At 40.5% G+C, this 23,387-nt stretch overlaps 1 protein-coding gene across 1 annotated transcript in view; it reads left to right on the top strand.

Moving 5' to 3' along the window:
* The window catches only part of ANKFN1 (ankyrin repeat and fibronectin type III domain containing 1), a gene marked incomplete at its 3' end in the record, with an annotated part of 376,329 nt that overhangs the window by 263,962 nt on the left and 88,980 nt on the right, over positions 1-23,387 (top strand). The window lies entirely within an intron of this gene.

Raw genomic sequence — 23,387 nt, 5'->3', positions numbered from 1 at the left:
TTGCTTATAGGGAAGGCTTAACCCTGCAGTATTTGGGGATTGGCAAAGGAAGGCCTCATTCACCCTAAGCTCCAGAATTTCTGGGCTCAGCAAAACCTCAGGCATATCTCAACAACTAACTGTTTTCTCCCTTCATGCTCTAGCTGATGTATATTCAGGGGCTGGGGACGGGAATCTGGCTCTTTCTGTTGCCCATCTGTTTACATTCATCAGCATGGTTTTGAGGAATCTGTGTATATACAGACGTCTTTTGTAGAGCATCTCTTTGGGAGCCTTCTTAAGACTCCAGAGTCTTGCACCAGGCCAATTGCCATCTCCTTGTGGGAGATTAAAGGTGTCCATTACAGCTTAAAAGCCAGGAAAAAATGGTTCTCAGTGAAAAGCCCTGGGTTCTCCTGTCTGCGTTTTTGCCAACTGCAGGAAGACGGGGCTGTTTCAAGGTGTCTCCTCTTTGGATGCAGGGTCTTTTCATCCTTCTGTTTCATCTCACCGATCTCCATGGTTTACAAAAAGCATCCAGAGTTGCGGCAGATGCTCTGGGGTTTCGGACCATTGCCAGAGCCTTGCTTAACATTTTCCTCCTCTTATCCTTGGGTAACTGGCCTGATCCCCTCATTTGGAGATTACTGCTACTTTTTTTTTTTTTTTAGGCCAAAATGGAATGCATTTTCAAAGTGATTTTGTTGCTCCCTGCATGGGTAGGATGAAGGAATTGGAGCCTGGAGAGATGAAAGGCAGTATCTTGTAACAGGTGCAGTTACCTGTTACAGCCAGGAAGTAGCTCTGTCTCTCCGTGTCTCTCTTGTGTCATCCATCTCTTTCTGTCTCTCTCACTGTCTCTGTCTCTCTATGCCTCTCTGTCTCTCTCCCTCTTTGTCTCTCTTCCTGTCTCTTACTATCTGTCTCTCTCCCTGTCTCTCTCTATTTGTTTCTCTATGCCTGTGTCTCCCTGTCTCTCTATCTCTCCATGTTTCTCTCTGTCTCTTTCTTTCTCTGTCTCTCTCCATGTCTCTGCCTTGCTGTCTCTGACTTTCTGCCTCTGTCTTCTCTCTGTCTCTGTGTGTATGTCTCTCTGTCTGTCTCTGTCTCTGTCTCTCTGGGTCTGAAGTAGTGACACCTGTGGCTTGCTGATTAAAGATGCTGCAATGGGTAATACAGTCTATAAGTGCTACTATACTCGTGGACATGCTCTTCCCTGTGTCTCTTCCCACCTTGTTCCCTGAGAAATTAGAAGCCACAACCCTAGGTTGTCACACTCCTGTAATCCCTGCACCCAAGAAATAAAGGCAGGAGCATCCATACCTGGGCTACACCGTGAGTTCAAAGGCAGCCTGGGATATACAATGAGATCTTGTCTCAAAAAAAAAAAAAAAAAAAAAAAAAAAAAAAAAAAAAAAAATGAGGGGTGTGGATACAGCTCAGTGGGAAGCTGCTTGACTGGAATTCCTAAGGCTCTGAGTTCAATATTTAGCACAGAGAAAAAGTTCTAATGTCTGGTCCTATCATTGAATTACTTGGCTGCTCTTTATTTCCTCACATTGCTTTGCAAAGCAAGCATTTCTCCTCATAGAAATTGTCTGTGCCTTCGAGGAGCTTGTTGCATATCTGCTGGTGCCTTTACCAACCACCACCTCCAGGTTCTTTCTCAGGAGGAAAAGAAGTCAAAACAAGACTGGGAGCAGATCTGCTTCATACGCTCATGAAACCCCTCAGCTGATAGTGTTACCATGATAGGAACTCACAATCATGTCATCTTCTTTGAAGACCAGAGAAGTAGCTGACGTCATGTGCCGCACATGCCCATTGTTTGGTGTTCCCATTCCTTTTACTACCATTACCTTTTCCCTTCTTGTACCTTGTAGTTTCAAGGGCATTTATCTAAGAAGAAATATGAACAATTGCATTAAGGAATAGAATGATTTTCTGTGTTTAATTGAAGAACTAATCCAAGCATAAACACGAAGGTGCTATCTTGGTTACCAGAGTAAAGCCCTGCTAGAATGTCTTGAAGAAAAAAAAAATCCCTGGCTCAGTTTGATTTCAGAGAGGGGGAGAGGACCTATGAAAGCAGTAAAAAGGACAGAACGTGTTACACCCAGAAGATCCATACCTCCAGGGATCAGCTTGCTTGCTTCCTTCCCTTTTGTTTAAATACACAGGTTTTTTAAAAAGCAAGTTGAGGGGGCTGGAGAGATGGCTCAGTAGCTGAGAGCACTGACTGCTCTTCCAGAGGTCCTGAGTTCAATTCTAAGCACCCACATGATGGCTCACAACCATCTGTAATGGGATCCAGTACCCTCTTCTGGAGTGTCTGAAGACAGGGATGGTATACTCATTAATACATAAAATAAACAGACAATTTTAATAGAGTAAACAGAGAGATTAAATGTATGATAAGGAACTTAGAAAGTTCAGGGAACCAGAGGATGGGAGACTGAAAAGCCACTCTGTGCAAGAGCCTCCTGTCCGAGCTGTGAAGGTCTCAGGGTCTTTGTTTTCCCTTCACACATTGCTACGGTATCAAGACACAGGCAACTCACTCACCAAAAATCTTATAAGCTTCCTTCAAGTCTTTTCCCAGTAATCTACACTTAAAGAGTTGGTTTTCTTTTAGGTATTTTGATCGTTTTTTTTTTTTTTTTTTTTTAACTAGCCTTCAAGTGCTATATAAAAGAATCCTCCATCTTTCCTGGAGTCCCACATCCCTACCATAAAATTCAAGTCTGTGACTTTGATGTAGATCTCTACAGATTCTTTCTTGATGTACATAAGCATGCTGTCCTGTGCCATGTAAGGGATGATGATGTGATGCTTCAGTTGGCAGCAGACAGCCTGGACCACAGAGGTCCTACCTGACTGTCATCCATAGAGGTAGCTGTTATTACAAAGGGGAATTTTCTCTATAAGACCCTCTCAGAATGTATCCCTGGGGGTAAGTGACAAATGATTACATATCCAAAGTTTTAGAGTGTGGTGTGATCTGGTACAAATATTGCCACACTATAGACAGCGCCCCATAACCGTGACAAAACGCTCAAGGGAATCAACTTAAAAAGGAGTCTGTCTGTCCCAAAGATTTCCATCCATAGTCATTCAGCTCTATTACCTGCTCACCTAATAGAGACCAGGAAGCAAAAGAAAACAAAAAGAGAAAGGCAAAAGTTCTCAAGTCCTTGCCGTGACCCGTGGCCTTAGTGCTTCCTTACTGGTCTTGCCTCTTAAAGGTCCCATTAGCTCATAAATTTCCCTCACCTCCGAAAGGGTCGCATCTCCTAAAGGTTCCACTACTTTCCACTGACACCACAGGCTGGTGATCATTCATTTAGAGCAGGAGCCATAGGGGATATTTAAGATCTAAACCACAACACACCACTTGCCTGACCCTGCAAGGAGACTATTTTTTTTTTCAACTTAGTGATAATTTTTTTTTCCTGTGGATCCGGTCCCATTGCTTGTTTGTTTCTTTTAATGTTTTTCTAGGACACCAAGTTTCAATCTTAGCATTCATATATGCCTCTATCTTACCTGTCTCAGTTTATTTTTCCTAGAATTGTTAACCAGGAAAAGGTTCTATGCATTTGTACTCACTATCATTGATTTGTCTCTATCTAATACCATTAAGTAAACTTATAGCATATTTTAATATATTAGGGAAAATTTTTCTTCCTGGTAATCTGTTTCAAATTGTCTTTGATGTTACACACGTTTTTCTCTTCCAAAGAATTAAGTTGTCAAACTCAGCCTTTTAAAATCTTCCTGAGATTCATTGTCTTCCTAATGTGGAGAGATTTGTTATCTATGAGCTTGTTTGTCTGATTAAGTTGGGTTTGTATGTGTGTAGGGGAGGCAGTATAGCCATTTTCTTTGTGTGGATCTTCTATACATCTTCTAAGACCTTGTACACATATATTTCCCAATATTTGTGACTATTATGAGTGAACTTTATTTTCAAGATTTTCTCTAAGTAGTTATCAGTAGAATAACGCTAAAGTTTAAATTTTTACTTGGCAACTTTACTAAAATATTTATTAGCTTTTCTTTTTCAGTACATTGTCTCACATCTCATAAGATTTTTACTTATCAACTCTTCAAGACTCGTACTTTTGTCTCTTCATTTTTTAGCATTTTTTAAAATCACCCAGTGTCTTTGTTAGGGTTGTACTGCTGTGAACAGACACCATGACCAAGGCAACTCTTATAATAGACAACATTTATTTGGGACTGGCTTACAAATTCAGAGGTTTAGTTCATTATCAACAAGGCAAGAACATGGCATCTTGTGCAGGTTTGGTCAGAGTTGAGCGGTCTACATCTTCATTTAAGGGCTGCTAGGAGAAGACTGGCTCCCATGTGGTTAGAAGAAGGGGTCTCAAAGCCCACCCTCACACTGACATACTTCCACCAAGGTCACACCTCCTAATAGTGTCACTTCCTGGACCTAACATTCAAACCACTACACCTATAATTGGGGTGCATCAATTCAAATTCCCTACACACTGGATAGGGAAGAGTGGAGAGGGAACACTGAATAGGGAGCACTGGATAGGGAGTATTGATTATTTTTTTCTGGTCTCTGCTTTTCACAAATCTTATCTCTAATAGTTGACCATTTAATATACTGCCCACTGAGAGATTTCTGATAGGTTCTCTTGATCAAAGTAACAAGGTTTATTTTATTACTAGTTTTCTGCTTTATTTTGATTTGCATGAGAAAAGGGTGTTAGCTATACCTCAGTGTTTTGTTTCATTTTCTAAATCACTGACTTCATGTGGACTAAGACCAGTGACACAGACTTATACAGATACAATCATGTCACTTTTAAGATTAAAATAGCTTTAGACCTTTTATTTTTTTTTAAAGCATATGTTTTTGAAGCCAGAGAGATGGATCAGTGGTTAAGAGCACTGACTGCTCATCAAGAGGACTCAGATTAATTCCCAGCATCACATGATGACTCACAACCATCTGTAACTTCAGACCCAGGGCATCTGACAACCTCTTCTAGCCTTTAGGGTACTGTATTCATGTGATGGCATATATATATATATATATATATATATATATGCAGGCAAAATACATACATATGGATTGTATATAATCATTTATTTATGCATACATATGCATACATAAATAAATTATTTCTGTTTTATTGGATATTTTCTGTATTTACATTTCAAATGTTATCCACTTCCCCATATCCCATCCCTCCTCCACCTCCCATTGCCTCCATGAAGGTGCACCCTCTCCCAACTACTCTCTTCCACCTCAGTGCCTTGGCATTCCCCTACATTGGGAAAATAAGCTTTCGCTGGACCAAAGGCCTCTCTTCCCATTGATGCCAAAGTATGCCCTCCTCTGTGGCATATGTACCTGGAGTCATGGATCTCTCCATGCAAACATATTAGTTGATGTTTTAGTCCCTGGGAGCTGTGGTAGGTTTGTTTTTTTCATTATTTAGTCCTTCCCATGGGGTTGCAGACCCTTTCAGCTCCTTCTGTCCTTTCTTTAGCTCCTTCATTGGGGTGCCCGTGTTTAGTCTAATGGTTAGCTGCAAGCATCCTCCTCTGTATCAGTATGACTCTGGCAGAGCCTCTGAGGAGCCATCCATATCAGGTTCCTGCCAATAAGCACTACTTGACATTAGCAATAGTGTGTGGGTTTAGTGGCTGCATATGGGGTGGATCTCCTAGTGAGGCAGTGTCTAGATGATCTTTTCTCTAATCCCTGCTCCTCTATTTGTCCCTTTACTTCTTCCCATGAACATTTTATTCTCCCTTCTAAGAAGGACTGAGACATGCACCTTCTGGCCTTCCTTCTCTTTGAGCTTCATAAGTTCTGTGAATTGTGTCTTGGGCATTCCAAGCTTTTTGGGCTAGTATATGCTTATCAGTAAGTATATACCATGAGTGTTCTTTTGTGACTGGGTTACCTCACTCAGGATGATAGCTTCAAGTTCCATCCATTTGCCTAGGAATTTCATGAAGTCGTTGTTTTTAATAGCTGAGTAGTGTAAATGTACTCCATTGTGTAAATGTACCACAATTTCTGTATTCATTCTTCTATTGAAGGACATCTGGGTTCTTTCTAGCTTCTGGCTATTATAAATAAGGATGCTACAGACATGGTGGAACATGTGTTTTTGTTAGAAGTTGGAGTTTCTTTGGGGTATATGCCCAGGAGTGGTATAAATGGGTCCTCAGGTAGTATTATGTCCAATTATCTGAGGAACCACCAGACTGATTTCCAGAGTGCTTGTACCAGCTTATAATCCCACCAGCAGTGTAGGAGTGCTACTTTTTCTCTACATCCTTACCAGCATCTGTTATCACCTGAATTTTTAAATTAGCCAGTATGACTAGTGTGACATGGAATCTTAGGGTTGTTTTGATTTGCATTTCCCTGATGACTAGGGATGTTGAGCATTTATTTAGTTGCTTCTTAGCAATTCAATATTTCTCAGTTGAGAATTCTTTGTTTAACTCTGTACCCCATTTTTAATCGAATTATTTGATTCAAGTTTGACTTCTTGAGTTCTTTGTATATATTAGATACTAGCTCTCTTTCAGACATAGGATTGGTAAAGATCATTTCCCAATCTGTTGGGTGCCATTTTGTCCTTTTGACAATGTCCTTTGTCTTACAGAAGCTTTGTAATTTCATGAAGTCCCATTTGTTGATTCTTGATCTTAGAGCATAAGCCATTGGTGTTCTATTCAGGAAAAATTTACATGCACCTATGTGTTCTAAGTTCTTCCCCACTTTCTGTTCTATTAGTTTCAATGTACCTAATTTTATATGGAGGTCTTTGATTCACTTAGACTTGAGCTTTGTACAAGGAAATAAGAAATGATCAATTTGCATTCTTCTGCATGCTGAATGCCAGTTGAACCAGCACTATTTGTTAAAGAGGCTGTCCTTTTTCCATTGAATGTTTTTAGCTCCGTTATCAAAGATCAAGTGACCATAGGTGTGGTCTATGAAGAATTGAGTTGGAATTTTGATGGGGATTGCATTAAATCTGTAGATTGCTTTTGGCAAGATGGCCATTTTTACAATGTTAATCCTTCTAATCTATGATTGTGGGTGATCTTTACACCTTCTGAGGAAGACCTCAAATTCAATTTTTTTCCAGAGACTTGAAGTTCTTGTCATACAGATTCTTCACTTGCTTGGCTAGGGTCACCTCAAGGTATTTTATATTTTCATGACTATTGTGAAAAGTATTGATTCTCCAATTTTTTTCTCAACATGTTTATCCTTTGAGTAGAGGAGGCTACTTATTTTTTTAGTTAATTTTGTATCCAGCCACTTTGCTAAAGTTGTTTATCAGATGCAAAACTCCTATGGTAGAATTTTTGAGGTCACTTACGTATACTATTATATTGTCTGCAAACAGTGATATTTTGAGTTCTTCCTTTACAATTTATATTTCTTTGACCTCTTTTTGCTGTCTGATTGCTTTGGCTAGTACTTCCAGTACTATATTGAATAGGTAAGGGGAGAGTGAGCAGCCTTGTCTAGCTCCTGATTTTAGTGGGATTGCTTCAAGTTTCTCACCATTTAGTTTGATGTTGGCTATTGGTTTGATGCATATTGTTTTTACTATGTTTAAGTATGAGCCTTGAATTCTTGATCTTTCCAAGACTTTTAACATGAAGGGGTATTGAATTTTGTCAAATACTTTATCAGCATCTAAATAGATGATTGTGTGTTTTTGTTTTTGTTTTTGAGTTTGTTTATATAGTGGATTATGTTGATAGATTTCTGTATATTAAACCATCCTTGCATCCCTGGAATGAAGCCTACTTGATCATAGTGAATGATTGTTTTGATGTGTTCTTGGATTAGGTTTGCAAGGATTTTATTGAGTATCTTTGCATCAATGTTCATGAAAGAAATTGGTCTAAAGCTCTTTTTCTTTTTAGGACTTGTAGGATGTTTGTGTGGTTTAGGAATGAAAGTAATTGTGGCTTCAAAGAATGAGTTGGGTAGTATTCTTTCTTTTTCTATTTTGTGAAGTAGTTTGGAGAGTATTGATATTAGGTCTTCTATGAAGGTCTGATAGAATTCTCCACTAAACCCATCTGGTCCTGGGCTTTTTTTTTTTTTTTTTTTTTTTTTTTTTTTTTTTTTTTGGTTGGGAGGCTTTTTATGACTGCTTCTATTTTTTAGGGATTATGGAGTTGTTTAGATGGTTTATCTTATCCTGATATAACTTTGGTACCTGGTATCTATCTAGAAAATTGTCCATTTCCTAGATTTCCCAGTTTTGTTAAATATAGGCTTTTGTAGTAGGATCTGATGACTTCTTGAATTTCTTCAGTTTCTGTTGTTATGTCTCCCCTTTCCTTTCTGATTTGTTAATTTGGATACTCTCTCTGAGCTTTCTAGTTATTCTGCTAAGGATTTCAATATTGTTGATTTTCTCAAAGAACCATCTTTTGGTTTTGTTGATTCTTTGTGTGGTTCTTTTTGTTTCTATTTGGTTTATTTCAGCTCTGAGTTTGATTATTTCCTGTCTTCTACTCTTCTTGGGTGTATCTGCTTCTTTTTGTTCTAGAGCTTTCAGGTGTGCTGTCACGCTGTTAGTGTATGCTCTCTCCAGTTTATTTTTGGAGGCACTCAGAGCTATGAGTTTTCCTCTTAGCGCTGCTTTCATTGTATCCCATAAATTTGGGTATGTTGTGTCTTCATTTTCATTAAATTCTAAAAAGTATTTTATTTTTCTTTATTTTATCCTTGAACAAGCTATCGTTGACTAAAGCATTGTTCAGTTTTCATGTGTATGTGGGCTTTTTGTTGTTTTTGTTGTTATTGAAGACCAGCCTTAGTCCATGGTGATCTGATAGTAATTGAGATTTTTGCTGGATATAGTAACCTGGGCAGGCATTTGTTTTCTCTTAGGTTTTCTCCTGTGGGTCTGTGGGCCTGTGGTCTCTGTAGGGATATTGCGACTGGGTATTACACTCTCTGGGTAGGCTGTAAGTTCTGATGGCAGTGGGCTGGCTCTGGGTTTGGTCCTGAACAGTCTGTTTCCTGGCAGCACTGCTACCTGCACCCCGAGAGTTCCAGGCAGTCTCTCCGGAGATAGTCAGTGGAGAGGGAGTGTGAACTCACTCATGGCCTCAGGAGTGAAAGTGTTCCTTCGGCTCTTCGGGGTGCCCAACAACCACAAATAAAAGATTTCTAAAATCTATGTATTTCTGCCTTTTCTCTGAGAAATTTCTCTGAGAAATTGAATTTAGCTGTCTTATTTGTTTCTTGGGTGTTTGTTTCTTAAGTCATAGTATTTATGTTTTGCTTATTTTCTATTTTATTAGCATATTTTAAACTGTAACTTTTATTATGAAAGATCAAGGAGTACATCATTTTCACTATGAGACTTTCTGATGCTTGCTTTGGCCAAAAGCATGATCATGCTAATTTTCTTGACGCTTGCCCAACTGATAGACAATCGTCACGTCTGTTGGTTGATGGTTTATAATGTATATATCATCATAATAAAACATGGTTTGCAAGTTTCTGGGTCAAGTTTGGGGGTTGTATGCTTTCTCTTTAGGGAGAGATACAAAGGAAGAGGACCACACTTCCGAGTTGTATGCACTTGACCTTGAAATACAAGCATTACTTACTAGTCAAGTTTAACCTTTGGCACAGATCTCATTTGAAAATGAGAATACCGGGTCCTCATTTCTAAAATTGTATTTATTATTATATGAATATGTATGTGTGCTTGTTCATCTGTTGAGTACCCATAGAGGATATAAGAGGCTATTGAATCTCATAGAACAGGAGTTACACCATGTAGTTGTGAGCTACTGGATTTGAGTGCTGGGAATTGAACCTGGGTTCTCTGAGAGACTAGCTAATGTTCTTCACTACTGAACTGTCCGAGACCAGCTCAGGCAAACAACGGGTCCCCCAGAGCCAGAGTGAGGATTGAAAGAAAAGAGACAAGTTAGTTAAAGTTGCAGCATGACTTCGGCTGGACTTGAGGCCTAAACCTCATGGCTGAAGCGAAGCTTGGTTTAATTCATCTCTTTTTAAATCACTTTAATTACATGCAAAAAGGTAGCATCAGTTCTGAGACTGGGATCAATTGAGATAATAACCAAAGATTCTGTAAACATCTTACTGGAGGTCAGGTGGAAAGGTCAGGGACAAAAAGGGAATCTCAAAAGACAAAGAGAATGCAGAGTCTACAGCTGCTGAATCTGCCCTGTCCAGAGATACATTCTTAAGGACACTGCCTAGAGCTTCAAATACGAATGTACTTCCCTAAGCCACATTCTTAAAAGCCCTGCCCTGAACTTCAGATGTAGATGTACTTCCTTATAGCTTTATTCTTGAGAGCCTGCCTAGAGCTACAGATGACAATGTGTTGATACTAGCCCTTACAGGGCGTAGCACAGAAGCCAGATTCCTGCCTTGGCCAGTCCCAAGGTGTCCATATTTCTCTGCCATCAACTGTTCAGAGGTGCCAAAAATGCTCTCCACACTGAACCATTTTTCTAGCCCCATTTTCTTATTTTAAAAATAAGAAAATTTAATGTTAGAACCTTTTATTCCCCTTCTTTGAATGTGTGTGATGTGTATTATACATGTGTGCTCACTTATGTAAGGACATGTGTGGAAGGCCAGAGGCCAATGTCAAGGGTCTTCCTTGATGGTTCTCCATTTATTTTCTCCATTTTTATTTTTAAGGCTGTTTTGACAAGTGTTGTCTCCCTAACTTCTTTCCAAGTATGATTGTCATTTAAGTATAGGAAGGCTACTGACCTTTGCATGTTATTTTTATCCTGATAATTTGCTGAAAGTGTTTATTAGCTGGAGACATTTTCTAATAGACTCTTTGAGGCATTTTGTATATAAAATGTTATCGCCTACCAATAAGGGTTCTCCTGAAGCTGAAAAACTCCTGTACAGCAAAGGACACCAGCGCCTAGGTAGAGGCAGCCTTCAGAACAGGGAGAATTGCTACAAATTATAGATCAGACAGAGGGTTAACATCTAGATTATACAAAGAACTCAAAACCTGAACATCAAGAAAACAACCCAATTTAATTCAGGGCACAGAACTAAACACATTCTCAAAAGATAAAATACAAATGGCTGGGAGTCACTTCAAAATGTTCCCCATCTTTAGCCATCAGGGAAATGCACATTAAAACTACTTTAAGATTTCACCCTACCCAAGTGAGATTGGCCAAGATTAATGAAACAAATGACAGTAGATGCTGGCAAAGGTGAAGGGAAATGGAACATATGCTCATTGCTAGTGGAAATACAAAATGGTACATCTACTGTGGAAATCAGGGTGAAGGTACCTAAAACAAATCTGAAAATGGATCTACCCTAAAATCCAGCTATCCCACTCCTGGGCATAACCCGAAGGACCCTGCATCCTACACCAGAGATATTTTGTCATTCATGTTCACTGCTGCTCAATTCATAACAAACAGAAATTAGAAACAGCCCAGACTCCCATCAACTGATAAATGGATCGTGAAAACCTAGTATGCTCACATAATGGAATATTATTTATCTATTAATAAAATTTGAATTATAAAACCTGTAAGGAAATAGATGAGTTAAGAAACAAAAATCCTGACTGGGGTAACCCAAAACAGAAAGACAGGCATTACATTTTCTCTTACATGTGGATGTTAGCTTTTACCCTTAAGATGAGTGTGTGTCTCATTGAGAGTATCCACAGAGGTTAAGTAGCTACAAAAGAATCAGGGGAGAGAAAAGTATCTTCTAAGGAAGGAGAAACAAAATATAATGTTATAAAGAGATATCTTGTTGAGTCACTGGTGAAAGGGGTCCATAGATCACTCCCTTAATGTCATGGGCTGCTGCAAATGCTATTGGTTTCTCTCCATATCCTTACATTTAGACTTTGTCACTGAAGACACCACTTACTTATGTCATAAGACATGGGGAAATTGAGCTGGTACTCAAATAGAAGTCTCACCCCTACTGACTGGCATTCATGGTACTGGAAGGTACAATACATGCTATTAGAAAAAGAAATGTAAATATCAACCTCACCCCAACTATGAACCTTGTGAGCTACAATAGCAACGCCCCCCCCCCCAAACCTTACTCACTGGTCTCAGTGGTGCAATCCTGGTGCAAATGTTATAGGAGTGACAACCAGTTTCTGACTAGAGTTAAGCCCTGCTTCAGGACATGGAACCATATCTAATATTGCTCATGAGGCTAAGTACCTGAGATTAGATAGGCCATGGGCCCTATTTAGTTATTCTAATAACTAAACATAGCAATAAACATAGTTATTCTTAAAGGCATAGTGCTGATTCATATAGATCAATGCACTATTTAACCCCATGAGAAAAACTTCAGTAGATGGTCATTAGCACAGAAACATGCAGTAAGAAAATATGCAGAGAATGAGAGACTTTGGAGCATTAAACAGGGTGTCCCCTTAGTGCCCAAAGATCTATGCAAAAAGAAAGCAGTAAGGATTTTAAGATCTTTAAATGATAGACACCTCCAAGAAAACAGCAATTTTCAGATACAGCAGAGCAGATGTGCATCCAAAGGCTGTGACAGCATGCACAAGACCCGAAGAGGTGCAAGCCAGACAACAGTGCAGCTCAGCGAGAAGGGGGAGTAGACACAAAGTCCCACCCCTAACCAAGAAGCTCTTTGAAACTGATGGCTGCTGGGAGAACTATTGTCTGTTTTCTCCAGTGAGTGACCTGGTATATTCCAGGGCAAGCCTGTTGCTCAGTTGGCCAATGCAAAAGAGACACTGTGTTTCCAGGGTGCTTTTGTGCTTTAGGTTTTTTTTTTTTTTTTTTTTTTTAAGAGAAAAAAATATGAAGTTTGTAGGTATGGAGTAGGGAACAATCAAGGAAGAGCTGAGGTAGGGGAAAGAATGTGATAAAAATATTATATGAAAATTTTTAAAAATACACTTTTTGCAATGTTTAAATCACATACTGCATTAGGGAAAATTAAAATTCTCACTGGTGACTAAAAAGCATTATGTGTGCCACACAGGATGTTTGAAAAATATGGACAAGTTCTTGCATAGGGAAGAACTTCCGCCTCTGATCTTGGGATGAAGTCAAGTTCATTCCAAGTCCTAGTTCATGGCACTGTCTCGGTTTCTACTTGATAGTAAACAGTGCTTTCTTCACTTGCCTGTCTCTTCCCTACCACCCTTTCTACCCGCTCGGACACATCTGAAATACATTTGTCTCTTGTAAAAAGTTAATTATTAAGTGTGAGATTCTATTCTTTATTTTTAATTACTTTGTGTGTGTGTGTGTGTGTGTGTGTATGTGTGTGTGTGTGTGTGTGTGCACGCGCACACACACAGACATGCATGGGGTGGGTGGATGTTTGTGGATGTGTGCAAGAACGCAGTGGCGTGTCTGTGGCGGTCAGAAGACAACTTGCAGGAGACAGCTCCCGCCATCCACCATGTGGGTCCTGGGGATCAACCTCAGGCCACCAAGCTTGGCGGGCTGCCCACCTAACCCATCATCAGCCCTTTCCTCTCTTTTTGTAGATACTTTTAAATTCTCTTATTCAAGATGATATTGCAATGGTATTTCAGTTTTTCTTCAAGTGCCTATAATGATGAAAAAAAAAAAGTTGCTTTCTTTACTCTCCCCATCCTTCCCTGGCTCCAGCTGCTCTCAAACTCGCATAGTTGTTATAGTGACCTCTCTGTCAGATGCTCTGGAGTTGTTTCTGGACTCAGCATATGCCCTTGTTTGTGCAGTTATCGCTGGGTCAAAAGAACTGAACTCTTCCATACAAACCACTCTCACTTTAACTCTCCTATTCTCTTAATACAGTTATATTTCTATCTTTAATGGCGCCAAGTGTTTACAGCACTCTGAAGACAAAAATGGTTGACATTACAAAGTCAAATATAACTCTTTACTTTTCCTGTAAATGCTCACCAGTCCCTAACCTCTCTGTCCCATTATTTTCTCCGTTTCTTTCTAATGATCCTTTTGGAATAGTCCCCACTTTTCCAAGAACGGTACTTATTTCTCCCTCAGGATACTCCCTGCCTGAGTTGCAATATGTCACAAATCAAAATCACAGTACAGCATTACCACACACCTATTGCAGTGTTCAAAAACCTCACAGTGATAATGCCAAATGCTGGTGAGAATTTGGAGAAAAGGATACCTTCAACCCCTTCTAGTGGGGACACAACTCAGTAGTGCCACTCCAGAAAAAACAATGAGACAATTTCTTTAAAAGTTAACCATGCAGCTCCCGTGTAGACTGATGCTTGTACTGTTGAGAATGTATCCCAGTAAAACAGGAGCTTCACACCCTATAAACATCCTTCCCGGAGTGTTTATAGAACTTTTATAAATGATAGCCAAGACCTGGAAACACACCAACACCCAGTTGTACTTCAACTGGGAAAGTTGGACAAACTGTGACCCATCCTTACCATGCACACGACCTCAGGAATAAAAATCAAGCTGTTTATACAAGTGGCAAACTGAGTGAGTCTTCAAAGTATTACACTATATGGAGAACACAACCCTGAAAGACCTGTATATGCCACAATTCCATTTATACAAGACTCGAGATAGCAGAACCATTGAGAAAGAAAACACGCCATAGTTGCCAGGAGGTAGTGAGGAGGAGGCAGTGTGTGGATCCAAGGCCTGTCTTCCAGCCAACAGAGTTGTTTTGAAATACCTTTTTTGCCTTTTAAAGGATCTGGGGAGCAAAAGAGTAGGTTAGGCATGGGTGTGTGCATGCCGTGGTTATCCAATCTGTAAGTCACTTGTATGTAACCCAGATGGGGTGCTCATGACCTAACGCTAACACAAGCCCAGCCAAAACTAGAGAAAGCACATCTGCTATTTAAAAACGCAGTCACCTGGAGACACACACAACTCGGTATTTTGTATCAGCTGGTGGGGGATCATTCCTGACGTTAATTTCTCCTTCCTGATATATTTGGACAGCCATCTACTTTTAATGGGAAAATTCTGTGAGCTTTTCCTTAAGGAATGGGAACCTTGAAGACAGCAACCCAATCTTTTCTGTTTTGTGGGGAGGGATTTTATTTCTTCTGGAGTGGTTTTTTTGTTTGTTTGTTTTTCTTTTGTTTTTTGTTTTGTTTTGTTTTTTATACTTACTTGCTGCATACAAACAGCTCTTTCTGTTCTTCAGCCAGCTCCTCTTTGCAGGACCTCTGCTGAAGATTTTTTCTGAACCTGAAGCATCATCTGTCCCACTCTCTTGCCTGCCGCCTAATTGGTCAAGTTGCTATCAAAGGGTACTTATTTCATCAGAGATGCATCTCTACATAACCACTTAAAATCACGTGCTACAATCATGGTGTTTCACATAACTGATAGATGAGGATAAATTCACAGATGTGAATAGGTCTGTCATTGACGCCTGTCACCTCTTCTTCAAAGAATTGCTTATAACATCTATTTACTTCCCCTCGATATTTTTACAGACTTTCTCAGTCTTCCTTACCTAATGTATCTCATAAAAGCATCCCCCAAGTTTAATTTGGGCATTGCTAAATGTATCAATTGGGGAAAATGTTTCATGGAACCTAGGAATTTCCAAACTAAGGGGTACCCTAGAACATGTCCCCTTAGCTCTATGCCAAGCCAGGGTGTCCGAAAACCTGTCATGTCAGAGTCCTTGGGCATCTTTTCTGAAAACAGATACTTTTGATAGGCAGGGAGGGTGAGATTATGTGGTCATGTGCCCACTGTCACCCCCTCCACATGACTGGAAGCTTCATATGAGCAGGTTTTGTGCTTATCAAGGGGCCCAAAATGTATGCATATGTTCTTAATTAACTTATTTCGCGCACACACACAAAATATAGTGCTACCTATTTTGTGACAGGCTGAACTCTAGGCAGAACACCTAACCATACATACATTTTAAGAAGTATTCTGTATTTAAAAAGCTTACATTTCATGGAGAAATGGTAACACAGACCAGGGACCAGGAAAGGGTGTTCTACACATTGACCTCTTATTCTAAGAACAAACCTATGGGTGGCATTATCTCTTGACTACGGTTGAGAAAATGGAAGTGCGGGTAGGTTAAGAGATTTGTCCGTGGTCATATGTTATGGAGGTGGCTGGGGCAGTCTCAACTGTCAACTTCATGGGATTTAGAATCATCTAGGAAACTGACTTCTGGGCTGTCTCTGGGGGAGTATCCAGAGAGGTTTACCTGGGATGAAAAGACTCTCTCTGAATAAATATCATCATCTCATGGGTAGGGGTCCTGGGACTGCAAACAAAGAAGTGAGTGGACCACCGGCTTGGCTTTGATCTCCCTCTGCTTCCTGAGTGTGGATGGTCAGATTGAGTAGCTGTTCCTGCTCCTGTTGCTATGTCACCACCAGCCAAAAATAAATCCTCCCTTTCTTTCTTAAGTAGCCTTTTTCAGGATCTTTGTCACAGTGAGGAGAAAGGCAACTAACACAGGCAGAGAACTAGTCCCAGCACAGCATTGTTCACAGGCCCCGACTTTCACCACTGTGGAACATTAGGAAATGGTATAGGGAGAAGGAACAAGCCAGTTCCTAAGTTCCCCCAGAACCTTTGGAACTGTCTGGTTCCTAAAGACGAGCCATCACCTAGAGCAGGACTCTATCTTCTACTGTTGAGGCTCCTCGAGTTCCTTAGGTCTGCCCAGTAGAGTTGAGATGGCTCTGTACACAGGGACACATGTCTCTGGAGGTCAGCCTTCCCCATTGTGGAGGGGTGCTTCAGTCCCTTCCAGATCACGTGATTCATTTAAGAATTGGGCTGTCTGAGTCAAGGGTAAAATACAAGCATTGTAGACCCAGAGAAACACATCATCAGATTCCTGGTCACCGCCAAGCATTCTATGTCGGATGGAAAACCTTAATGACCAAGCAAAGTAAATAAACAACTGTTAAGATGATTTACATTCTGACCAGGGAGCTGACTCGGGGTCTGTCCTGCTTTCTCCATCTCACAACACTCTCCCAATTCTTCAGGGACAGGGTGTGGACCCAGGCTTCGTGCCAGACGTCAAAGGGAGCATGCTTCGTGTTTTCTCCTGTACGTCCAGCAATGTGCCAGGGCCTTTGCTATGGAAAAGCTTCCTTGTAACTTTTCTCCTTCCAAGCTACTGGATGGCAGTTCTTCAGATGTCTGATGGCTGCTATCCCAGCCCTCCCTCCCAGCCCTTTGATCCTGTTGTTCAAGGTTGCACATGCTTCTGTGCCTTTTGTGTAGATCAGCCATAATCATGGACTAGCCTCATATGGAGCCTGTCTGGAATGTGACTGTCTCCTAGGTGTGGGACCCTTCACTGGACAAAACCTTCACTTATGGCCAGAGTTGTGGGAAATCAATAGGACAGACTCTTTGATGCTTCCTCACAACATCCTCTGAGGAACTCAGTGAAGACAGACAGAAAGATCCTTGGAAGTTTGCAAGTCAGCCAATGTGCAGTACACAGCAGTGAATGACATGGCACCCTGTTTCAAACAAAGTGGATGGTAAGGACCAACACCTGAGATTTTCCTCTGCTCACCATATACACATAGTAGCAAGCATGCACTTGTACACACATATGAATAAACACACACACACACACACACACACAAACACACTTGCTCATACACATATACACACATGAACACACATACACACATGCATATATGCATACACACATGCATGCACACACACACACACACAAATAATACCCTACAGACCATTGTGTCTGGCCACTGAGCTGATCTAAGCTGTGGATGAAAGGAACTGGAAAGTCAAATTTTCCCTAAAGGCAAGAGGAAAATGCAAGACGACTGTTACTGGTGACCATATGTTAGATGGCCTTCAGCTAGGTAGTGTGGGCACAATAAAGACCCTTCTCACTGGCTTCCTCCATAAGGAAGCCTACAGCCATCCATGATGTGTCAGTCAATTAGCACACATTCCCAAATTCCCATTACATTCCAGGCACTTTCCTGTTCACCATGGACACAGAAATGAACAAGACCAGTGTAGTTTCTGCCCTAAAAGACTTCCAGTGACTTCGGTTCAGCATCCCTTCTTTCAGCAGGAGATTTAAAAAGCACTTGTTGTTTCAAGTGCTCTGCAAGGTGTGGGCTGTGCAACAGTGAGGGATACATTCTGCTTGTTTATGGAACTCTGAGGTTATGGAGAAACAGCTCATCAAAAGTATGATAACAATAAAGACACATATACATACGGAGACACACAAATGATACCTTACAAACTGTTGCGTCTTCAGTGCCTGGCCACTGAGCTGATCTAAGTTGTGGATGAGAAGGAACTGGGAAATCCAAAAGTTCTGTAAAGGCAAGAAGAAAATGTAAGACAGAAGTCATTTTGAATATATATGTATATATATATGCTTTGTCAAAACTGGTTATTAGTGAGCTGTCACCCCCTCCTTAGACCCTCAACCCTCAATTACAGCATCCTACACACTTCCAACTCCCCCAAGACCCCTGTTTTCAATAAAACCTCTGCAAAAGCAGTGGCCCCACCACCAGGCGAAGCAGCTTAGGCTCTCTCTCCTTTCCCCCATGCCACTCAAGAACTACAGAGTCAAGAAGCTTCTTGGCTCAGAGGGAGACATGCCAGACAGCTCTTCACTGCCATGTAACTGTGAGAGTCTACCTCATACTTCCTTGTGGAGCAAAATTCTCGGCAAATGGGGACTTAACAGCGCACAGTGATGTGCCAAGCCTCCCTACCCCCAACTAGTCTTCTACCATCCTTTCAGCCATCCTCACCCCTAGACTGAGTAGTCTGCAGCCCTTACCCCCGGGAGCCTGGCAGATGCTGAGCCCAGACGCCTCTGGGTGCTGGTGAATTTCCAGTGACCACCGCTTCAAGTCTCCACTCCAGGCAGACACCGGCTGAAGCCTGGCACTGTCCGTGACTGCCCACCTGGATACCCAGCTGGCACTACAAACCCAGGGCCACTGTCTAAGCCTCCTCTTCCAGACAGACACTTTTCTCTTGAGTCCTTTTTTTTTTTTTTTTTTCTGGCGAGATCCTTTGCAGCATTATAGTTTGTCAATAGCCCGAGACTGCTTTCTAGAATTTCTCTCCAGGAGAAACTGTGTTTTTCTAAGAAATAGGTGTTCTAGCCTGAAGCCTAATTTCATATGAGGGCTCAAAATTGAAACAAAAATAATCACCCTCAAGTTTGGGAACAGAGGGGCCTCTCCACACCTTAAAGAGTTTCCTCTTGGGAGGTGGGAGGCAGGGGTGGTCTTTTGTGTTATTTTAATGAAATTTTTCCAATTATAAAAATAACGTAGGTTCTTTAGATCAGCCAGAGTCTGGGGAGAAAACAGAAACAGCACTCAGCTTGAATTCTGAATAAATTTTAAGAGAAAAAAAAAAAAAAAAAAAAACTCACCAGGAGTTGATCATGATTATCAAGTGGGCAAAGTCCATGGTGACATGTGGGATGACCTATACTGGGGAGCTGTTACTTGAATAGGAATGAGGGAAAACCAGGAACTTTGGGGTGGTAAAGGGGGCTCTGGCTGAGCCAACTGGTTGCCCAGGATGTCCAGAGGATGCAGTTCCCAGGAAGTAGGGATCAGGAGGAGACAGCTGATCTGGTCTCCATCGTCAAAATTAGTCTTCCCGTTGAATTCTCTCAGGTGCCCTCTTTCTCTCACTGTCCCTTCCACCCTGGAAGTTCAGCTGCCTTCACTGACTGGTTACCGCCGGTTTCTAAGTCTAGTCCTAGTGATGACAAGTACTGTACCTGTGTACTTCAACTTTACAAACTTAAGTGGGAACTGGAGAGATGACTCGGCAGTGAAAAGTGCTTTGCTGCTTTTGCAGAGGACCAGAGTTTGGTTCCCAGCACCCATGTGGAGCATTTCCAGGGGAGCTAAGGCCTTCTTCTGTCCTGGGATGGCACCTGTATTCGTGTGAGCATGCCCATTTATACACACCCAATTTAAAACAAAATAAATCTTTGAAAAACAGTAAATCCAATATATGCCTGCCCTGTGATTATTTGTTGAATGAATGAATGAATGAATGAATGAATGAATGAATCTCTTTTTTCCTATCTTTAGAGATGTTTATTAACATGGAATTGACTCCATTCTATAAAATACAGCCAACATTTTCCTTCTTCTCTTCTTTGACAAACCAAATGGTAATACCTGTCCTTGGGTCCCTCAGCCCTGACATGTTAGAAGCTATCTGATCTGGGTGCTATAGGTCACAAGTTGTCTTAATATTGGTTCCCTTGTCTGGATGGCAGAAAGGCTAGTGTGTGGTCTCACAGGTCTTCTGCCCTCTCTTTCTATGATTTCATGGTTCAGTGCCTTTCTCACGCTGAAGCTGATGATCTTACATGGATTTAGAACTCCAGCATACAGTCAGTTTCTCTACTATAGCAATGAGCTCCCTGATAACTATTGTGAGTGGGGTGATCAGAAATCTTAAAGCTGTTTTGATTGTTCTTTTCCCTAATAGCTGAAAATTATGAACATTTTTTTGAGATGTGTCTTAGGCCAATTTATTTCTTCTTTTAAAAAATTTTCTGATCAAATCCATAGCCTATATTTAAATGGGTCATTTTTTTAAATTTGACTATTTTTTTAATTCTTTATGCATTCTGGAGAGTAATCCTCTGTCAGATTTTTTTTCTCCCTCAGATACATCTCATAAAATATATACTTTAAAAATAAGGTGAGGACAGTTCTCTCATAGAAAAGCAAGGATGTAAAAAGTTGTCAAATCTGAGCATGGCCTGGATATCCCAAACACTCAGCAGGTAGAGACAGAAGTATCACTTGAACCCAACAGTCCGGGACCAGCCTGGGAAAATCTAGGAGACTGTATCTCAAATATAAAAACAAAAAAGATTCTAGAATAAATAGGCATATGCATACACACACACACATACACTCATTCACACACACTCACACATATTTGCACACACTCAAACACTCTATACACTCATGCACACTCACACACACACACACACCCATGCATAATCATGGGTGCGCACACGAATGTGCACACACACTTTTTGTTCTAAAGTGATGCAGTCTTGAGTTCATCTAAGACGCTACTCCTCACCAATCATGTTACCTATTTATAAATGTTCCAAATGGGGAAAGAATCTAGCCTGTAAAATGCTTGCAATGAAGGCCTAAAGACCTGAGTTCCAACACCCAGAACCTATCTAAAAATGCCAGGTGTAATACTGAGAGTTTATAAAGCTCTGAATTGTGGAGGAAACAGCTGGATGTCTGGGGCTTGCTTGCCAACCAACTTAGCTCTACTTAGTAAGTCCCGGGCCAGTGAGAAACCTTCTCTCAAAATACAAGGTAGTTACTAGTGTTTTGTTTTGTTTTGTTTTTGAGTTAATGTTGTATCCAGTGACTTTTCTGAAAGTGATTATCAGCTGTAGGAGTTCCCTAGTAAAATGTCACCTATGTGTACTATCATATCATCTGCAAATGTTGATACTTGGACTTCTTCCTTTTCAATTTATATCTCCTTGCTCTCTTTCAGTTATCTTACTGTTTTAGCTAAAAACTCCAGTACTATATGAGAGAAGAATCTATTTCCTATTTTCAATAAAAACATATAAGCAGATAGATAGATAGATGAATAGATAGATAGATAGATAGATAGATGATAGATAGATAGATAGATAGATAGATAGATGATAGATAGATAGATAGATAGGTATGTAGGTAGGTAGGTAGGTAGATAGATAGATAGATAGATAGATAGATAGATAGATAGATAGATAGATAGATAAAACAATATAGACAGCACCTGGAAAATTAAAGTTGGTCTCAGACATCCATATGTACACATACATACACACAGAAGAACAAGTAGGCACTCACATGAACACACACACACACACACACACACACTTCAAATGTTTAATACATAATCCATAAATCACACTCTAGAGGGCAGACAATTTCATATAATGCTGGCAGAAGTTTATATTTTTTATGACCTTATGGGTGGTACTTTTGACAATATGTATAAATCATAAATGCAAAGTAATTTTGACATAATAATTCCAACTTGAGAGTTTATTTTATAAATAGCTCTGGCAATGTATAAAAATTGTAGGAAGATCCATGTGGCTTATTTGTAGAAAAAAAAGTCACTATGTGTAGTTTATGAATAAAATGTAGAGCATATTTTCACTTAGAACTAGTTAGTCATATAGATCCAGCAGAGCAGTTATTTAGAACTGCATCACATACCATGCCTTCAGTATGGAGAGATCACCTTATTGTTCAGATCTTGACTGACCCCAAAAGAGAAGAGGCTCTCTCTCACTGGCACTACTAAGATGGTAGACTCATTAGATGTGGACCTGCTGAAAGGATGTACATTTGAAGAAATGTTGAGGTCCTGGCTCCTTCTGTCTTCTGTTTGGGGGATGTGCGCTTGGAGAAAACCTGGCTCCGGCCTTTGCTTACCACCATGATGCTCTGTGCCACCATGGCCCTAGAGCAACAAGGTTAAAATAAATGGACTGAAAATTCTGGAATCATGAATCCCAGTCAATTATTTTCCCCTATAAGTTGTTCGCTCCAGGTATTTTGTCACTGTAAGACCAACCTGATTAACAGATCTTAAGACAAAACAAAAATGTTTAACAAGGCTGGACATGGTAGTTGTACCTGCAATCTCAGCACTTGGGGAGCGAAGGCAAGAAGATGATCAAAAGGTTTTTTGTTTTGTTTTTTGTTTGTTTGTTTTGTTTTGTTTTGTTTTGTTTTCTTGGATAGAAATTGAGTTTAAGGCCAAGATGAGTTCTATGACATCAAGTCTCAAAAGAAAAAATGTTTAGGTTTATATGTGTGTTCATTTGTATAAAATTGGGGGAATCTATAATCCCGTTAAACTATGTTTACTTTTAAAATATAGATCAAATGTTTTCAACAGGGAATGGTCATGGTGCTTGGGCCACTGACGATGGTAGACAGGAAGTTGAGGAAGACAGTCTTCCCTATTGGCTGTTAAAGCACATTCAAAACACTCCATGTAATAAAAGGAGTCAAATAAAAATAAAGTTCCTCAGAGCTAGAAGAAGACAGTAACGCTAGATAGGGAAAGGCAACGCAGGGGAAAACCAGGAAAGAAAGGCATCAGCCATGAAGGACTGGGGATGACAAAGGGCAGCCCAGAAGACAAAGCTCCTCAGCCCAGGACTGGAAGGAGAGAGAGAGAGAGAACAACTCTTCTGCAGTTCTGCAGTCTCTCTCTTGTTTCGACAAATAGCAGTGTGTTGAACAATGCAGTTTGATCAGCATGGGCACATTAGTTCACATACAAGGGAGAAAAGGGGGAAATATATTTCTGTTGTT

This window comes from Micromys minutus, assembly GCF_963924665.1.
Source record: "Micromys minutus genome assembly, chromosome: 10".
Taxonomy (NCBI): Eukaryota; Metazoa; Chordata; class Mammalia; order Rodentia; family Muridae; genus Micromys; species Micromys minutus.
This window is presented reverse-complemented; position numbering and strand designations above follow the sequence as displayed.